At 36.9% G+C, this 17,537-nt stretch overlaps 1 pseudogene; it reads left to right on the forward strand.

Moving 5' to 3' along the window:
- The first annotated feature begins 1,706 nt into the window (after positions 1-1,706).
- Positions 1,707-7,160, forward strand: LOC113626630 (importin subunit alpha-1 pseudogene; annotated as a pseudogene).
- The last annotated feature ends 10,377 nt before the right edge of the window (positions 7,161-17,537 follow it).

Here is a 17,537-nt window from a genome sequence, read left to right on the forward strand (position 1 = left end):
TTGGAAAAGGAGGTCTTTGACAACTAACTTAATTTCTTTAATTCTTACTGGTCCATTTCAATTTTCTCCACTTTGATTATGCTTGCAGTTATTTTTCTAAGAATTTGTTCATTCCATCTAGGTATTCAAATTAATAGGATAGAGTAGTTCATAAGATTCTTTTTTTTATTTTACATTTATGTGCCATGTATAGTCTTTCTAGTTACTTTATGGATCGGTATATTTGCAAATTCCCCTCCTCTCCATTCAGTTTCGCCAGAAATCTGTCTTTCTGTTAAGCTTTTCAAAGAATAAGTTTTTTGTTTTGCTTAATTATTACGATTTGCTTTTATTTCTATTGTTCACAATTTCACATATTTCTGTCATTATTTTAATATTTCCCTTGTCTTTGGTTTATTGGATTTCTTCTGCTATTTTTCATATTCTTTATTTGCACGCTTAGCTCACTTTTTTTTTTTAACCATTTTTGGTTTCTTGATGTATGTATTAGAGCTATATACTTTCTTTAGGCACTGCTTTTATGTCCTTCAGAATTTGACATGTCTTATAAAAGAGAAAACTGTTTCTCTCTCTACTACACATACTTCCGATGCCAAAGGTGTGAGTTTCTTCCAACATTGACCAATTCTCTCTGACGCCAGCTTGGTATCTACAGTTCTATTCAATTTGGATACTATCTACCTGGAGTTAGCATAAGGTCACACAAGTTAAGGGCTCAGTCCCACAAGACTGTCCCCACTTCAGATACCAATCACAAGTCCAGACCTCTTATACTTTTGACCAACTGACTGTAAATCTTAGGTTCCCACAACTCCCTTCTCATGTTTGATAGTGTGCTTGAACCACTCACAATACTCAGAAAAGCACTTTACTTACTATTAACCTTTTATTGCAAAGGGATACAACTCAGGAGCAGCCATATGGAAGAGATGCAGAGGCCAAGGTATGAAGAAAGGGATGCAGAGCCTCCATGCTCTCTCTGTGCATGTCTCTCTCCCAGAACCTCTAAGTATTCACCAACCCAGAAGGTCTCACAATTTCTTCATTTAGGGTTTTTATGGAAGATTCATGACATAGGCATGATCGATTAAATCATCGGCCACTGGAGATTTTTTTTTAATTTTTGAATTTTATTTATTTATTTTTTATACAGCAGGTTATTAGTTATCCATTTTATACATATTAGTGCATATATGTCAATCCCAATCTCCCAATCGGCCATTGGAGATTAATTCAACCTCTAGTCCCAAGTGGGGCTGAAATTTCCAGCCCTCTAATAACATGGTTGGTTCCCTTGGCAACCAGCCGCATCCTGAGGTTAGCCAAGAGCCCCAGCCACTAGACATCTCAGTAGCATATTCAGCAATTCCAAGGGTTTTCGGAGCTGTGTGCCAGGAAATGGGGCCAAAGACAAAATATATTTCTTATTATGTCACAGGAGTTTTTGTACTATTCATTTCTAATGTTTCTTAATTCTGATGTAGAGTAAAGAGATGGAAGTGTACAATCTAACCTCTTAAATCCCCAAATACTGTCAAAAGAGGAATCCCTCTTGAGGTAGATTCCATGAGAACAAAGCAAAGAGATCATAAGAAATACTGAAAGCAAAAGTACCAATTTTTTTCATGTTTTTAAACATAAGTGATGCCTATTATCAATCCTCATGCCCAGATAAGGGAAGAAAAGAACTTTTGAATGAATGAAAGATGGCTGGTTAGTGACTCTGATTCATTTAAACTGTTTTCTGGGAGTATCACCTTGTTCTGGATACCAATCAGAGATAAAACTTTATGAGACTTCTTTCACTGTTTTTATTATTAAATAAAAGAATTAAAACCTATTTTATCAAATAATACTTTTAGCTATTTGTCTTGATTACAGTAACCTTATCTAGTTTCATTTTATAAATGTTACATTGTTTTTCCTGTAATTAAAAAATTAAATTAAATTATATACTGGTGGTCAGATCAATTTGTTTTTAGCAATTTATGCTATTCTTTTAAATTAAATACATAAAGATAGTTTGATCATGATATCTAGTGAAATTGAAGAAATTCTTTTTAATTTTAATACATGAGTCCTATATCATTATTCTCAAAAAACAGAACACCAGACACACAAACATACACACATATACAAACATATATTTCAGAGAAATGCTATGCTATCATACTCCTTGCTTTACAAATAACTTATATTTTAGATATGTTGAATAATTACAAATTAAGTAATGAGAAGCAGGATATTATTATTTTTTTAATAACTTACCATAAAATCGATAAATTTTTATCATGTTTTTAGTATATGCATTACAAAATGCATTCTGTAAGACAGATATTTCAATATGCATCATAACATCTATTTGTATGGAAAAATGATGTCCCACTTTTTCTGACAGGTAAGATGAGTTTGGCTGATGAGTTTTAAAATGAGGTCTGGCTTTGCCAATTAAGTTATTCAGGGACGTTTTCCATGAATTAATATGTAGATTTTCATTAAAAAGAAGAATGTATTTAAGGCATGTAATGCCTCAAGGCATTATATAAAAATATTTTATTTGCAAAGGTATATAGAAGTTAGCAACATTTTGATTTTCCAAAACTTTTCAGAGTATATATCTAGTTGAAAGAGTAATAAGCTGAGTTAATAGCATTTGATTATTCTTTGTAAAACCTTTTTGCTCTTTTTCCTAGAAACTGAGATATCGAACAGCTCTAGTGATTGGGATAAAAGTACTTTTGCTAGTCTGGGGGTTTCCAATCATGAGCTCTCAGCAAAATTGAAGGAGGAGTTTGTCAAGTTCATAGCTGAGAGAATTATTAAAAGGTTATTCTGATAGATCAATCACAATGTGATTTTGGTGTATATTTGGAAAGTTCAAATAATAAAATGCTGTTGTTAATGCAAAACTCCTTCCAATCCTGTGTTCTTGTTTATGAGAAAAAGCTTTCACAGTGATTATATATACAAAAAGAAGAATAGAAATAGAATCCATGATAGACCCGTGTCCTTTTAGCAATAAAGAAATATTTATCTCCTTCATAAATATCCACAATATATAAATTGAGGAAAAGTCTCACTTATTAAGAAATGCACTTGAAAAAAAATTTTGCTTTTATATGAATACTTATTTATCAAAATTTCTAATAGATTTATAATGTTTTTACCAATTGTGAATTACCATTAATTGCAATACATTTTTAAACATAGCAACATTTATGGTTATCAGCAACAAAATACTTTTTTCAATTTATTATACATACTTTTGGTGCTGTGAAGAATGTAGAATGAACAATAAAAACTTTTAAATATAAAATAAATTACTATAGGAAACAGTTCAGTAGGAGAACCATAATAAAAATTTGGTTTTCAGCAGTAAGAGAAATGATGTAAATTTTCTGATTATCATTGGAGAATTTCTTAAAAATGGATGATGTGGGCTTCCCTGGTGGCGCAGTGGTTGAGAGTCCACCTACCAATGCAGGGGACACGGGTTCGTGCCCTCGTCCGGGAGGATCCCACATGCCGCGGAGCGGCTGGACCCGTGAGCCATGGCTGCTGAGTCTGTGCGTCCGGAGCCTGTGCTTTGCAACGGGAGAGTCCACAACAGTGAGAAACACAAATACAGCAAAAAAAAAAAAAAAAAAAAAAAAAAAAAAATGGATGATGCTAAATTTCAAAATACCATTTATATTTAAATCCCTTTGGATACACTTAAAATATAATGTAATAGTTATTACATTATTAGATTCAACTTAAAATATTTGAGGAGGTCTATAGTTTTTCAAAATCCCTTAATTTTTGGATATTGCAACAAATCATTTCAAGACCATTGTCTTGGGATGCCACTTCCAGGAAAACAGGCTTATGTATGGGCAGCATCAGGGCCACACAGCATCCCAGCCATATTGTAGTAAGGATGCAGTGAAACTGGGATGAGCCATGGTAGGAGTCCAGACAAAGAGCTCAGGAAAAACCTTAGCCATACAAGCTACCAGCACAGCTAAACTCTCATCTCAATTTTCATGTCTCTTCCAATGAAATTTCAAGTCCCTGCAATTCATGGCTCCTGCTATTAAGAAAATTTATGGAAAACTTTGCCTTTTTGTGTAAAGCTAGAGTATTCTTTAGCAAGCCTGCCTGAGGTTCATCTTATAAGCCAAGGAAGTGGGTCCAATAGAACGTTCTGTGATGATCAAAGTGTTCTATGTCTGAGCTATTCAATATGGTAGCCACTAGCCACATGTGTCTATTGAGCACTTGAAATATGGCTAGTACAAAAAAGGGACACCATTTTTAACTTTATATAAGTTTAATTAATTTAATTTAAATTTGAAATAGGCACATATGACATGGCTCTCATATTGGACAGAACGGCTCTAGCATAATGTATCTTTGTTTGATTGACTATTTACTATTGATTACAGCTCAGACTCTGCAAAGTTAAATGTTAACTTCTAGAAGACTTATAATTTGCAAATGATTTCTGTACTGTACTACAGGGCAATAAAACAATTTTATTGCCCTGTAGTACATTAACCAGTTTTGTATTTAATTAACAATCTTATTTCAACACTTTTTTCTTTCATTGACAATACGTGCTTCAGTCTTTTGAACTCCACTTTGACCCAAATTTACCATCCTGCTGATTATGCCATTAGTGAGTTTCTGCTATTAATTAACATATGTCCCCTATATATTTGAGAGAAAGTAGTGCTTTTGAAGTTTTTGAAAATTATACTCTGAAGTTTTTTGCCATCTGACTTCATGTACTATTTACTGAATCCATCTAGTCCTAAGATTTTGCTCCTGGATATAATCCATAAGGAACCTCTAATTAATTAGCTGTTTGGGACCCAGTTCCTGTTTGTATTTGGTAGAGGAAAAGAATATGGATTTAAAAGTCAGAGTAGGTTTTATTCAACAGAGTATTGGAAGTCCAAACCACACAAATCAAACCAGAAAAAAATTAATAAGAGGAATTCAAATTGGAAAGAAAGATGTAAAACTGTCACAGTTTATAAATGTCATGAACTATAGACATGACATGACATAGAAAATCCTTTAGATGCCACCAAAAACCTACTAGAAATCATCAATGAATTTGGTAAAGTTTTAGGATACAAAATTAATATATAGAAAATTATTGTGTTTCTATACACTAACACTGAACTATCAAAAAGGAAATTAAGAAAACAATCCCGACACCGTCCTCTGGCTGACCGTGGTGGACGTCTTGAGCGCAGTCGATCCGCAGCCTGTGCGCCCCGCACCGCCCCCTGTGGAAGCTTGAGCTGGCTGTGTAGCTTTCTCCCTTTGTCTCATAACCATGTCCATCAGTGAGAATGCTATTCACCAGCTGCCCGCCTTAACAGATTCAGGAACAAGGGGAAAGACAGTACAGAAATGAGGCAGCACCGAATAGAAGTTAATGTGGAGCTCAGGAAAGCTAAGAAGGATGACCAGATGCTGAAAAGGAGAAATGTCAGCTCCGTTCCAGATGATGCTGCTTCTCCACTGCAGGAAAACTGCAACAACCAGGGCACTGTAAATTGGTCTGTTGATGACATTGTCAAAGGCATAAATAGCAACAATTTGGAAAGCCAGCTCCAAGCTACTCAAGCTGCTAGGAAGCTGCTTTCCAGGGAAAAACAGCCCCCTATAGACAGCATAATCCGGGCTGGTTTGATTCCAAAATTTGTGTCCTTCTTGGGCAGAACTGATTCTAGTCCCATTCAGTTTGAATCTGCTTGGGCCCTCACTAACATTGCTTCCGGGACATCAGAACAGACAAAGGCTGTGGTAGATGGAGGTGCTATCCCAGCATTCATTTCTCTGTTGGCATCTCCCCACACTCATATCAGTGAACAAGCTGTATGGGCTCTAGGAAACATTGCAGGTGATGGCTCGGTTTTCCGAGACTTGGTTATTAAGTATGGTGCAGTTGACCCGCTGTTGGCACTTTTGGCGGTTCCTGATTTGTCATCTTTAGCGTGTGGTTACTTACGTAATCTTACCTGGACACTTTCAAATCTTTGTCGCAACAAGAATCCTGCACCCCCCTTAGATGCTGTTGAGCAAATTCTTCCTACTTTAGTTCGTCTCCTGCATCACGATGATCCAGAAGTTTTAGCTGATACCTGCTGGGCTATTTCCTACCTTACCGATGGTCCAAATGAACGGATTGAAATGGTTGTGAAAACTGGGGTTGTACCCCAACTTGTGAAGCTTTTAGGAGCTACTGAATTGCCAATTGTGACTCCCACGCTAAGAGCCATAGGGAATATTGTCACTGGGACAGATGAACAGACTCAGGTTGTAATAGATGCAGGAGCACTTGCCATCTTTCCCAGCCTGCTTACAAACTCCAAAACTAATATTCTGAAGGAAGCTACGTGGACAATGTCAAACATCATGGCTGGCCGCCAGGACCAGATACAGCAAGTTGTAAATCATGGATTAGTCCCATTCCTTGTTGGCGTTCTCTCTAAGGCCGACTTTAAGACACAAAAGGAAGCTGTATGGGCTGTGACCAACTACACAAGCGGCGGAACAGTTGAGCAGATTGTATACCTTGTTCATTGTGGCATAATAGAACCGTTGATGAACCTCCTAACTGCGAAAGACACTAAAATTATTCTGGTTATTCTGGATGCCATCTCAAATATCTTTCAGACTGCTGAGAAACTAGGGGAAACTGAGAAACTTAGTATAAGGGTTGAAGAATGTGGAGGTTTGGACAAAATTGAAGCTCTGCAAAACCATGAAAATGAGTCTGTGTACAAAGCTTCATTAAACTTGATTGAGAAGTATTTCTCTGTGGAGGAAGAGGAAGATCAAAATGTTGTGCCAGAAACTACCTCTGAAGGGTATACATTCCAAGTTCAGGATGGCACTGCTGGGACCTTCAACTTTTAGATTGTACATCTGAGGCATAAAGTTGTTTGTTGTGTACTATGTTTGGTAGAAGTTTGTCTTACTGTTTCTCTACTAAGAACTCTTTACACGTGGTTTGTTATTGTAGCACTTTTTACAAAGAAACTATACTTGAACAGTTCCAAACTGTACATACTGTATGAAGCTTCTCCTCTCAATGGGTTTCTTATTTCTATGTGGAATTTCATATCTTGCAGTGTCCTGTAAATAAAGATTAAATTCCACCTTTAAAAAAAAAAAGAAAACAATCCCATGCAAACAATAAAAAAAGAGAAAGAAAAAAATCCCATTTATCACAGCATCAAAAAAATTAAATACCTAGGAATGAGTCTAACAAAGGAGGTATAAGACCTGTACTTGGAAAACTATAGAACACTGATGAAAGAAACTGAAGATGACACAAATATATGGAAAGATATACTGTGCTCAGGGATTGGAAGAATTAATATTGTTAAAATGACCACACTACCCAAGGCAACCTACAGATTCGATAAAATCCTTACCAGAATACCAATGGCATTTTTCACAGAATGAGGACAAATAATTCTAAAATTTCTTTGGAAACAGAAAAGACACCAAATAACCAAGATTATCTTGAGAAAGAAGAATAAAGCTGGAGGTATCAGACACTCTGATTTCAAACTATACTATACAGCTACAGTAATCAAAACATTATGGTACTGACACAAAAACAGACACATAGATCAATAGAACAGAAGAGAGAGCCTAGAAATGAACTACACTTATAAGGGCAATTAATCTATGACAAAAAGGGCAAGAATATACAATGGGGGAGAGGACGACCTCTTCAATAAATGGGGTTGGGAACACTGGACAGCTACATGCAAAAGATTCAAACTGGTTTACTTTCTCACAATTCAACTTGGATTAAAGACTTGAACATAAGATCCAAAACCATAAAACGTCTAGAAGAAAACATAGACAGTACACTCATTGACATCCGTCTTAGTAATATTTACTTGGATATGTTTCCTAAAGCAAGGAAAACAAAAACAACAAAAAATGAACAAATGGGACTACATCAAACTAAAAAGCTTTTGCATGGCAAAGGAAACTCAACAAAATGAAAAGGTCTCCTACTGAATGGGAGAAGATATTTGCGAATAATATATCTAACTAAGGGTTAATATCCAAAATATGCCAAGAAGTCATACAACTCAACAACAATAAGCCAAAAAACCTGATTAAAAAATGGGCAAAGGACCTGAATAGACATTTTTCCAAAGAAGACATACAAGTGGCCAACAGGCACATGAAAAGATGCTCAACATCACTAATCATCAGGCAAAAGCAAATCAAAACCATAATGAGATATCACCTCACACCTGTCAGAATGGCTATTACCAAAAAAAAAAATGTTTAAAATAACAAATGTTGGCAAGGATGTGGAGAAAAGGGAGCACTCATGCACTGTCAGTGGGAATGTAAATTGGTGCAACCACTATGGAAAACAGTATGGAGGTTCCTCAAAAAATTAAAAATAGAATTACCATACAATCCATCAATTCCATTCTACTACCAGATATTTATCCAAAGGAAATGAAAACATTAACTAGAAAAGATATGCACCCCAATGTTCACTGCAGCATTATTTACAATAGCCAGGTATGGAAGCAACCTAAGTGCCCATCAATAGATGAATAGACAAAGAAGATGTGTTATACATATACAGTGGAATACTACTCAGCCATAAAAGAAGAATGAGATCTTGCCATGACAACATGGATGGACCTAGAGGGTGTTATGCTAAGTGAAATAAGTAAGACAAGTAAAGACAAATATTGTATGATTTCACTCATATGTGTAGTCTAAAAAACAAAAAAAGTGGGGCTTCCCTGGTGGTGCAGTGGTTGAGAATCTGCCTGCTAATGTAAGGGACACGGGTTCGAGCCCTGGTCTGGGAGGATCCCACATGCCATGGAGCAACTAGGCCCATGAGCTACAACTACTGAGCCTGCGTGTCTGGAGCCTGTGCTCCGCAACAAGAGAGACCACGATAGTGAGAGGCCCGTGCACCACGATGAAGAGTGGCCCCCACTTGCCACAACTAGAGAAAGCCCTCGCACAGAAACGACGACCCAACACAGCCAAAATAAATTAATTAATTAATAAACTCCTACCCCCCAACATCTAAAAAAAATAACAACAAAAAATGAACAAACATAATAAGCAGAAGCAGAGTCGTAGAAGCAGAGAAAAAAACAGGTGGTTGCCAGAGGGGAGGAAGTGTGGGGAGGAGAAGAATAGGTGAGGGAGATTAAGAGGTACAAACTTCCAGATACAAAATAAAGAGTTACGGGTGCAAAATGTACAGTGTGGGGAATATCGTCAGTTATTATGTCATACCTTTGTATAGTGACATATCGTAACTAGACTTTCTGTGATCATTTTGAAATGTATAGAAATACCAAATCACTACGTTGTGTAGCAGGAACTAACATAGTGTTGTAAGTCAATTACACTTCAGAAACAAACAAACACACACACACACACTCACAGAAAAAGAGATCAGATTTGTGGTTACCAGAGAAGGCAGGGTGTGGGGGGAGGGAGAATTGAAGGAAGGCAGTCAAAAGGTACAGATTTCTAGTTACAAGATAAATATGTACAAGGGGTGTAATGTACAACATGATAAATATAATTAAGACTTCTGTATGTTATATATGAAACTCGTTAAGAGAGCAAATCTTAAGAGTTCTCATCACAAGGAAAACATTTTTTTTCTTTATCTTTATATCTATATGAGATTATGGGTGTTCACCAAACTTACTGTGATAATTGTTTCATGATGTATGTAAGTGAAATCATTATGCTGCACAACTTAAACTTATTCAGAGCTGTATGCCAATTATATCTCAATAAACCTGGAAGAAAAAAAAAACAGAAACAAAAAAACTGATGTTGCAATACCAAAAAATGATAACAAGATGAAGGAACTGCATGTGTGTTACAAGCTAGTGGGAGCTTTGGGTTGTTTGGTGGTGGGTAGTCCCTAAATGATTTAATCCAAAAAAATATGAAGTACAAGAGAGAGAAAGAGAGCCAGAAGGAAAGGAAGAGAGATTTACTGCCAGCATGGTCAACAGGCAAAGACTGTGTTTTCATAGAGGAAATGAAGTTTGATACTTTGGAGGGAGAAAAATAGGATTTAGGTGAGAAGGAGAGAAAATGAACCATTTCTCAATGAACGTCCTTTAGGAAAAGCCCACAGCTGAAACTCAGAAAGAAAGGAACAAACCTGTTAAGTTCCTGAAGATGAGGTGTTTGAGGTAATTGTCTTTAGGAGAGTATTCCTTTCCATGAAGAGATGGCAATAAATGTCAACACAACCGATTTACAAAACTTTAAAGATACCTTAAAATAAACAAAGATTGTTAAATAGGAACAGAAAATTAAAGCAGCAAAGACTGTGTGTGTGTGTGTGTGTGTGTGTGTGTGTGTAAATCAGGATACAATACAAACATCTCTCTGAGGAAGAGACTCCATAAAGATTCCAATCAGCATCTTTAAAAATGAATCAAATAATAAATGAAATGCTGGTAGAAAGCATACTTGTTTGGGGAAACAGGAAGTATAAAACACAAAAGCAAACAAATAAAGGAAACAAAATTAAACAAACAGAACAAGGTATTGGAAGGTGACAAGCCTATGGAAATATCACATATATTTTCAAGGAATTCTATAAAACTCTGAAAGTGAAAAAAAGTTCTAATGCAGCTAAACTTGGCAAAGAGAAGATGAAGTTTAACTTCTGGCAGGTTCAAGAGAAAAAAATCAAGACCTAAGGAGAGCATGGAGCAGTTCCTATAGGAAATGTCCAACCAGAATGAAGGGAACACTGAGCAGAGAAAACCAGTAAAATTACAGTTTATTATAAAATTCAGAAAGACCTCGAGGAAACCCTTGTTTACAAAGAAAACGAATTTGAAGTTTTGAATAATTGCATTGGGCAGCTGAAATAACTGGTAAATCACCAGAGTGAGGAGATAAAATAAATCAGAGATGACAGATGATATATATCTCCTGGATATAATTTTTGTTAACAATAGCTGGAAAAGATTGAGGCCATTTCCCATCCAAGTTGAGCGATGAGGTGTCAACCAGGCATGAGCTGGAAGAACAAAGCCAACACGAGATTTGTTCTCGCATTCAACAAAGTTCTACTGGAAAATGTATGCAAAACCTTGCAGCACAATGTAGGGATCTTGAAAGCAGATAAAGATGTGGCTTTGTGAAAGAAGCTGATTCAGGAAGAGAAGAAATAGGAAAAGAAAGAGCAAAAACAATTGGCTGCAGAGGAGATGAAAACTTAACCGGTGAAGAATTGAAGAAATGGGGGGGGGGGGAATTATACAAAGATCCATACACAATTCATGAGAAAGTTGCTTAAGATTAAAATTAATACCATGATATAAAAAGAGGAATGCTTCAAAAACCAGAGACTCTAAAACCAAAACCAGGAAGACTTGATTCTGAAACAGCCCCAAAGAAATTTTCTAATCAGTGGGCAAACTACATGGTGCAAAATAATCATTTAGAGGGCTTGTTGAAATAAAGATGGCTAGGCCCCATCCCTGAATTTCTGATTCAGTAGATCTAGGGTAAGGCCTGAAAAACTGGTTTTTAACAAGTTCTCTGGTTATGATGATACTTCTGGTCTGAGGACCACACTGTGAGAACCACTGCTCTAAACCAATCCCAGTTGCTTTTTAGAATTGCCTGGGCCCCTTGTAGACCTATTCAATCAGCATTTTTGTGTGGGGGGCTCAGGTATCGGTATTTTTTGAAGCATCTCAGATGATTACAACACAGCCAGGGTTGAGAACCTCTGCACTTAGCCACACTGGTTCTTCTGACCAGTTCACTGAAATTGGCAACATATTGCCTCTCATCCCTACCTATGACACATTCATTTCTGATGTCTTTCTTTTCGCTTAACAGAAGAGATTTGCCCAGAACTAAACAAGTCCAGTGCATGGGTCTCCACTGAATCTTAGGGAGTCCTGCCTCTGTTTGGGCTTGTTGAAGTTTCATTGAAAAATCCAAGAGCCACTCTGATGATAGGTCATGGGTTTAAGTCTTTTTGTGGACATACATTTTCATTTCTCTTGCATGCACTTTCTCCCAGGAGGGCACTTACTGTATCATAACCATAAATTTTTAACTTTATAAAGACTTTTTTCCAAAGTTGATCATACCATTTTACACTCCAAACAGTTCCAGTAGCTCTACATTCTCACTAGTATTTGGTGTGGCCAGTCTTTTTTATTTTTAACCATTCTGGTGGGTTTGAAGTGATAACATTTATTATTTTTGAACAATTTTTTTCAATGTATGCTGACCTGAAATTGTCCATATTTGAGCCAAAGTATTTAATGCTATGGTTCGTATTTTTTTTAAGTTTTCTACAGATGGAAATTAATTTTTGAGCTCCAGTCTCCTTCTATAATATGACCTATTTCATTTTTAATGAAAATAAATAAATTCCTTTCAAATAAAAATAATTTAAATCACCAGAAATAGAAACATGGGCTAGAAGAGAAATTTGGAATACAGAGTGTAAATAGCACTGATTTAAGGTTAGAATTTAAGTAGGAAGCCAAAGGAAGGCTAAAAAAAGGAAGGTTATGATATCGTAGATCAGTATTTAATAAAACCACTATTCTGAGAATAACGTGCAGGTTTTCGATGAGCATTTAGTACACAATTCAACTATAGCTTCTTCTGCATTAAAACAAAATGAAATGTTACTCCTTCATTAGACTAATACTTAAATTGTTTCCATTTGTTTCTGCAAAATACACTTTTAATTGTATTTATTATGCTGTTTATTAATTTTTTGGAGTAATATAAATTTAAGAACTTTTTTCATGGGTGTTCTGCATAAAACAATTGCTCAAAATATTTGAGAGAAACGTGTTCATAATCTATAGCAGTGATTCTCAAACTTCAATGGGTGTAAGAACTTGGTAAAAATACAAAGACCGAGGCCCTGCCCTGCTTCAAGAAACTTGATCATGTGTGTTCTTTATTAGCTCTTCAGGTGACGCTGAAACACACCAAAGTTCAATAACCACTGCTCTGCAGCATATTCCAGCATGAGGCCACATGGAAAGAAAACAAAATGCAACTCAATTACGGTGCAGTTGTCAGCTATGACCAACAGGTGGCTCACTCGATCACGACACTGTTTAGCAAAACGAGTTCATTTGCATATCAAGGCATCTCCAGAAAAATAAGTAGTAAGTAAACATAAAGACTACACAAAATGCCCTTTCTTCACTTTCTTTGAATGTGTGATTCCTCACAAGTCTTCTAGACAAACATGTAGGAACTTCCATTCTTGAATCTGAAAATATTTCTTTAGACTTTTTATGTTAGACTGCATTCCTTCTTAAGAAAAATTCAGTTATGTCAAGATAAAATAATCAAGAAAATACTCCATACATTACCCTGCACTTCACTTCACCAAAAGGTCAGAAAGTGATTCATTCCACTCTGGTTTGGGTTCACCGGGTAGATAACCTTATAGATTCACATTGGGAATCACTTTAAAGATTAAAAGGCTGCCTCTTAGGCCTGGATTTAATTACAGATGATCAATTGCAGTGATTCTGGCTGCAAAGTTGGCTTGCTTTGAGTTTACTGAAAAAGAACATGCTGTTTAGAATTGTACAGCATGTTCTTCCTGGGTGACAGCTAGGTAGGGATTACTGCTTCACATTAAGCCCCCAGTCAAGGTGGCATGTTCCAAATCATGCAGTGATTTCCCAGATCTCCGCTTATAGGTAGAATTTCAATGCTCAGTTCACTCGGAATTTTCCCACGTGCTCACAATTTCCAAATAAAGGGCTCTAGATAAGCCTGAAGAATATACTTCATTTATTCACCGATCATGGTAAGCATTTATTGACTGCCCACTCTGTGCCAGATAATGAGTAAGGCCTGAGGATTAAGATATAAAAGATATATTTTAGTCTTGGAGGCAGACAAGTGGTCAACTTGTTATAGTTGTGTGATACTCATCACTTCTGTAATTGATGGGTGGACGCCTGCCCTTTTCACTGTTATATCCTCATTGCCTAGCACAATGCCCAACCCAGGGCATCAACTTAATCAATATTTTCTCAATTATGTAGCTAGTATGCTTTTAGAAGTTATCAGAGGTCATCAAGAGAACACAATGAACAGTTACATAACTCAAATGAGGGAGAAAGATCTTTGGAGAACTTCTCTTGGGTTAGTTTCCTTTGACAGGGTATGTTTACAGAGGAATCCTCTGTAAACATTTCCAATTTTATAGTGAAACTGACATTATCCTGCCCATATGCCCTCAGCACTCATTTCTATTCTACAGACAACTTACTGGGAACACCTAAGACTCAACACTTGAGGGCTGTTTTCCTGGCCTTAGAACACACCCAGTTGCTGCTGGAAGTCCTCCCAAGAGCAGTAACTTCCAGGAGTTGGTGGATAACTACCTCACCCTTTTTCCTTCACAGTTGAGATAACACTGAAGTTGTTCTACACGGTCTCTTAGAGTTCCTCAGTGGGATAGAATTTCTCTACTTGCCCACAGTGGTAAGGGGCTTGATAACACACCTTTTACTAGATTGCTTCCACTCTGGTTCATTTTCCTTTCCCTTAGCTGTGCTTCCTGGCATCAATTCCCAAATAAAACTCTCACACTCAAGTTCTTGTCTTAGGGTCTGCTTCTGGCGCAAACTCAACCCAAGGATAAATATGAGCTGTCCATGTACAGATGCATGAGAGATGGGGAGAAGGTGAGCGACATGTGCACATACATGGAAGCAGGAGGGAACTTGAGACTGTGAATAGTTACAATTGGTGGAACAGAGGATGAAAGGTCTGGAAATGATGATAAGGGATCTTGAATGCTAATCCAAAAAATCTGCATTTTATTTTGAAGGCAGTGAGGATCCACTAAAATATTTTTAAAAGGAGGGGAAGGGACGTAGCTGTAAGACACAGAGAAGTGTAGATGAGGCTTCAATAATGAATGGAATAACCCAGGACAACGGGTGCTACTTTTAGAATCTGACAAATTCCTCCACATAAAAATGCACATAAACACATATGCATAATTTGGCAAAGGAATTTCCAGGTGTTCACTGACTGCCTTTGAAGTATAACCATAAATGACCTCAAGGTTTCCAGAAGAGTGGTCAGGAGCTCCAAGCATTGAGTGAGAAGAGGGCTGGGGAGTTTAAGTACACACAGGCATAAAAAAAGTAGAATAAGAAGATGTTACTGGGACAGGAAAAGACTCAAAGCAGAGTTTTACTGGGAGAAAAACAAAAAGATGCTCTTGGTTGAGCCACTTTTGATTAGTAGGCGATGACAGAGAATACTGCTGTCTAGTTCTCCATTTTTTGTTATTAATCACTCAAACAGGAAAAAAAATGGTAACCATCAATCAGGAAATATTCCATGGCAGAAGACAAAAATGAAAGCTTTCAAGTGAAGTTCAGTTAATAAATGTATTGTTTGGTTCTAACAATGTTAGTTGTTTGGTTTTCTTTTTTTTTTAATTGAAGTATAGTTGATTTACAATGTTGTGTTAGTTTCAGTTGTACAGCAAAGTGACTTAGATATATATAGATATCCTTTTACAGATTGTTTTCATTATAGGTTATTATAACATATTGAATACGGTCCCCTGTGCTATACACTAGGTCCTTGTTGCTTCTCTATTTTATATAGAATAGGGTATATATGTTAATCTCAAACTCCTAATTTATCCCTCCCCCAACCTTTCCCCTTTGGTAACCATAAGTTTGTTTTCTAGGTCTGAGTCTGCTTTTGTTTTGTAAATAAGTTGTTTTGTATCATTTTTTTTAGATTACACATATGTGATATCATATGGTATTTATCTTTCTCTGTCTGACTTACTTCACTTAGTATGATAATCTCTAGGTCCATCCATGTTGCTGCAAATGGCATTATTTCATTCTCTTTTAGGGCTGAGTAACATTCCACGGCATATGGACGACATCTTCGTTATCCATTCATCCATTGATTGACATTTATGTTGCTTCCATGTCTTGGCTATTGTAAATAATGCTGCCATGAATATTGGGGTGCATGTACCTTTTTTTAATTAGAATTTTCATCTTTTCCCAATATACACCCAGGAGCGGGATTGTTGGATCATATGTTAATTCTATTTTTAGGTTTTTAAGGAACCTCCATATTGTTTTCCATGGCTGCACCAATTTACATTCCCACCAACAGTGTAGGAGGATTCCCTTTTCTCTACACCCTCTCCAGGGTTTTTCATTTTTAGACTTTTTGATGATGGCCACTCTGACCAGTGTGAATTTTTTTGGTTTTCCCTAAGTGAGTTGTTAATATTTAAAAGTAAAGTGACTTCCCTTGTGGTCCAGTGGCTAGGACCCCATGCTCCCAATGCAGGGTACCTGGGTTCTATCCCTTGTTGGGAAACTAGATCCCACATGCCACAACTAAAAGAGCATGTGTGCCGCAACTAAGACCCAGTGTAGCCGTGTAAATAAATAAATATTTTTAAAAATTAAAAAATAAAAGTAAAGACATTTTTAGATTTTCTTGAAAAAAAAAGAAAAAAGAAAACATCTACACCAGCATTCCCATCCAGTTCGCACTGACTAGCTGTTGCCCCCATAAGATGTTGTATGGGATCTCCAACTGAGCACAACTCTTTTACCTGTGCTCATTTACTGACCCTCAAAAACTTTTCAATCTTTTTGAATCTTAGGATTCTTACAGTGAAGTCTCATATCTCAAAACTCAACTCCACTATTCATTCATTCATTCAGTTACTCATTAGCGTTCATTGAATGTCTGCTCTATGCTAGGAACCATGCTAGAAGCTAGGAATAAGAAAGACAAACATGACAGTTCTTACTCCAAGCTATTTATAGCATAGCCAATAGAAGCCCCGCAAAAATTGTAGACTTAGAAAAATCCTGTCGTCAGTTGTACAACACCAGAAGGGTCCCAAGGCACTGTGAATTTGTGTGCTTTGATCACAAAATTCAGAGGTCTACTCTCCCCTGATAAGTCATTACATTCACAGGTTGGGTCAATTATTCAAGGAATAATACAACCATTCATAACTTTTAGGAGTGGAACAAAGAAGAGCATGAGTACTAAAGAAAAATGAGAAGGGAATATGAAAGAATACTACAAAGGAAGGCAAGCAGGAAGTTTTCCCAAATGAAAAAGAGAAAGGAAAATGTGGTGGATGCTTTTTGATCACCAGTACCAGCCTGGCGCACCCATGGGCCGGTGTTCCCATATCCCAGCTTCTCTAAATACTGGTTGCTAATGGCTCACAGCAGCTTAGAACTACCTTCGGTCAATGGGAGCCACCTTCTATGGGAGGTTATAAACCAAGAGAAGAAAGATATCCCACAGTCAGCAACTGATGGACTCAGGGGTACAAAAGCCCAGGTGAGAAGTTACAACCCACACTCCAGAACTCCCTGTGGGATCAGATGAGGCCAGATTTCAGCTGAGACCATGTCCTTGCTTACTTTATTTCCCCTGTTCTAACCTGGTTTCCCCATTCCTCTTCT

This window comes from Aethalodelphis obliquidens, unplaced genomic scaffold (genome assembly GCF_003676395.1).
Source record: "Aethalodelphis obliquidens isolate GAN/ISIS:26980383/991018 unplaced genomic scaffold, ASM367639v1 scaffold18, whole genome shotgun sequence".
NCBI classification, from domain to species: Eukaryota; Metazoa; Chordata; class Mammalia; order Artiodactyla; family Delphinidae; genus Aethalodelphis; species Aethalodelphis obliquidens.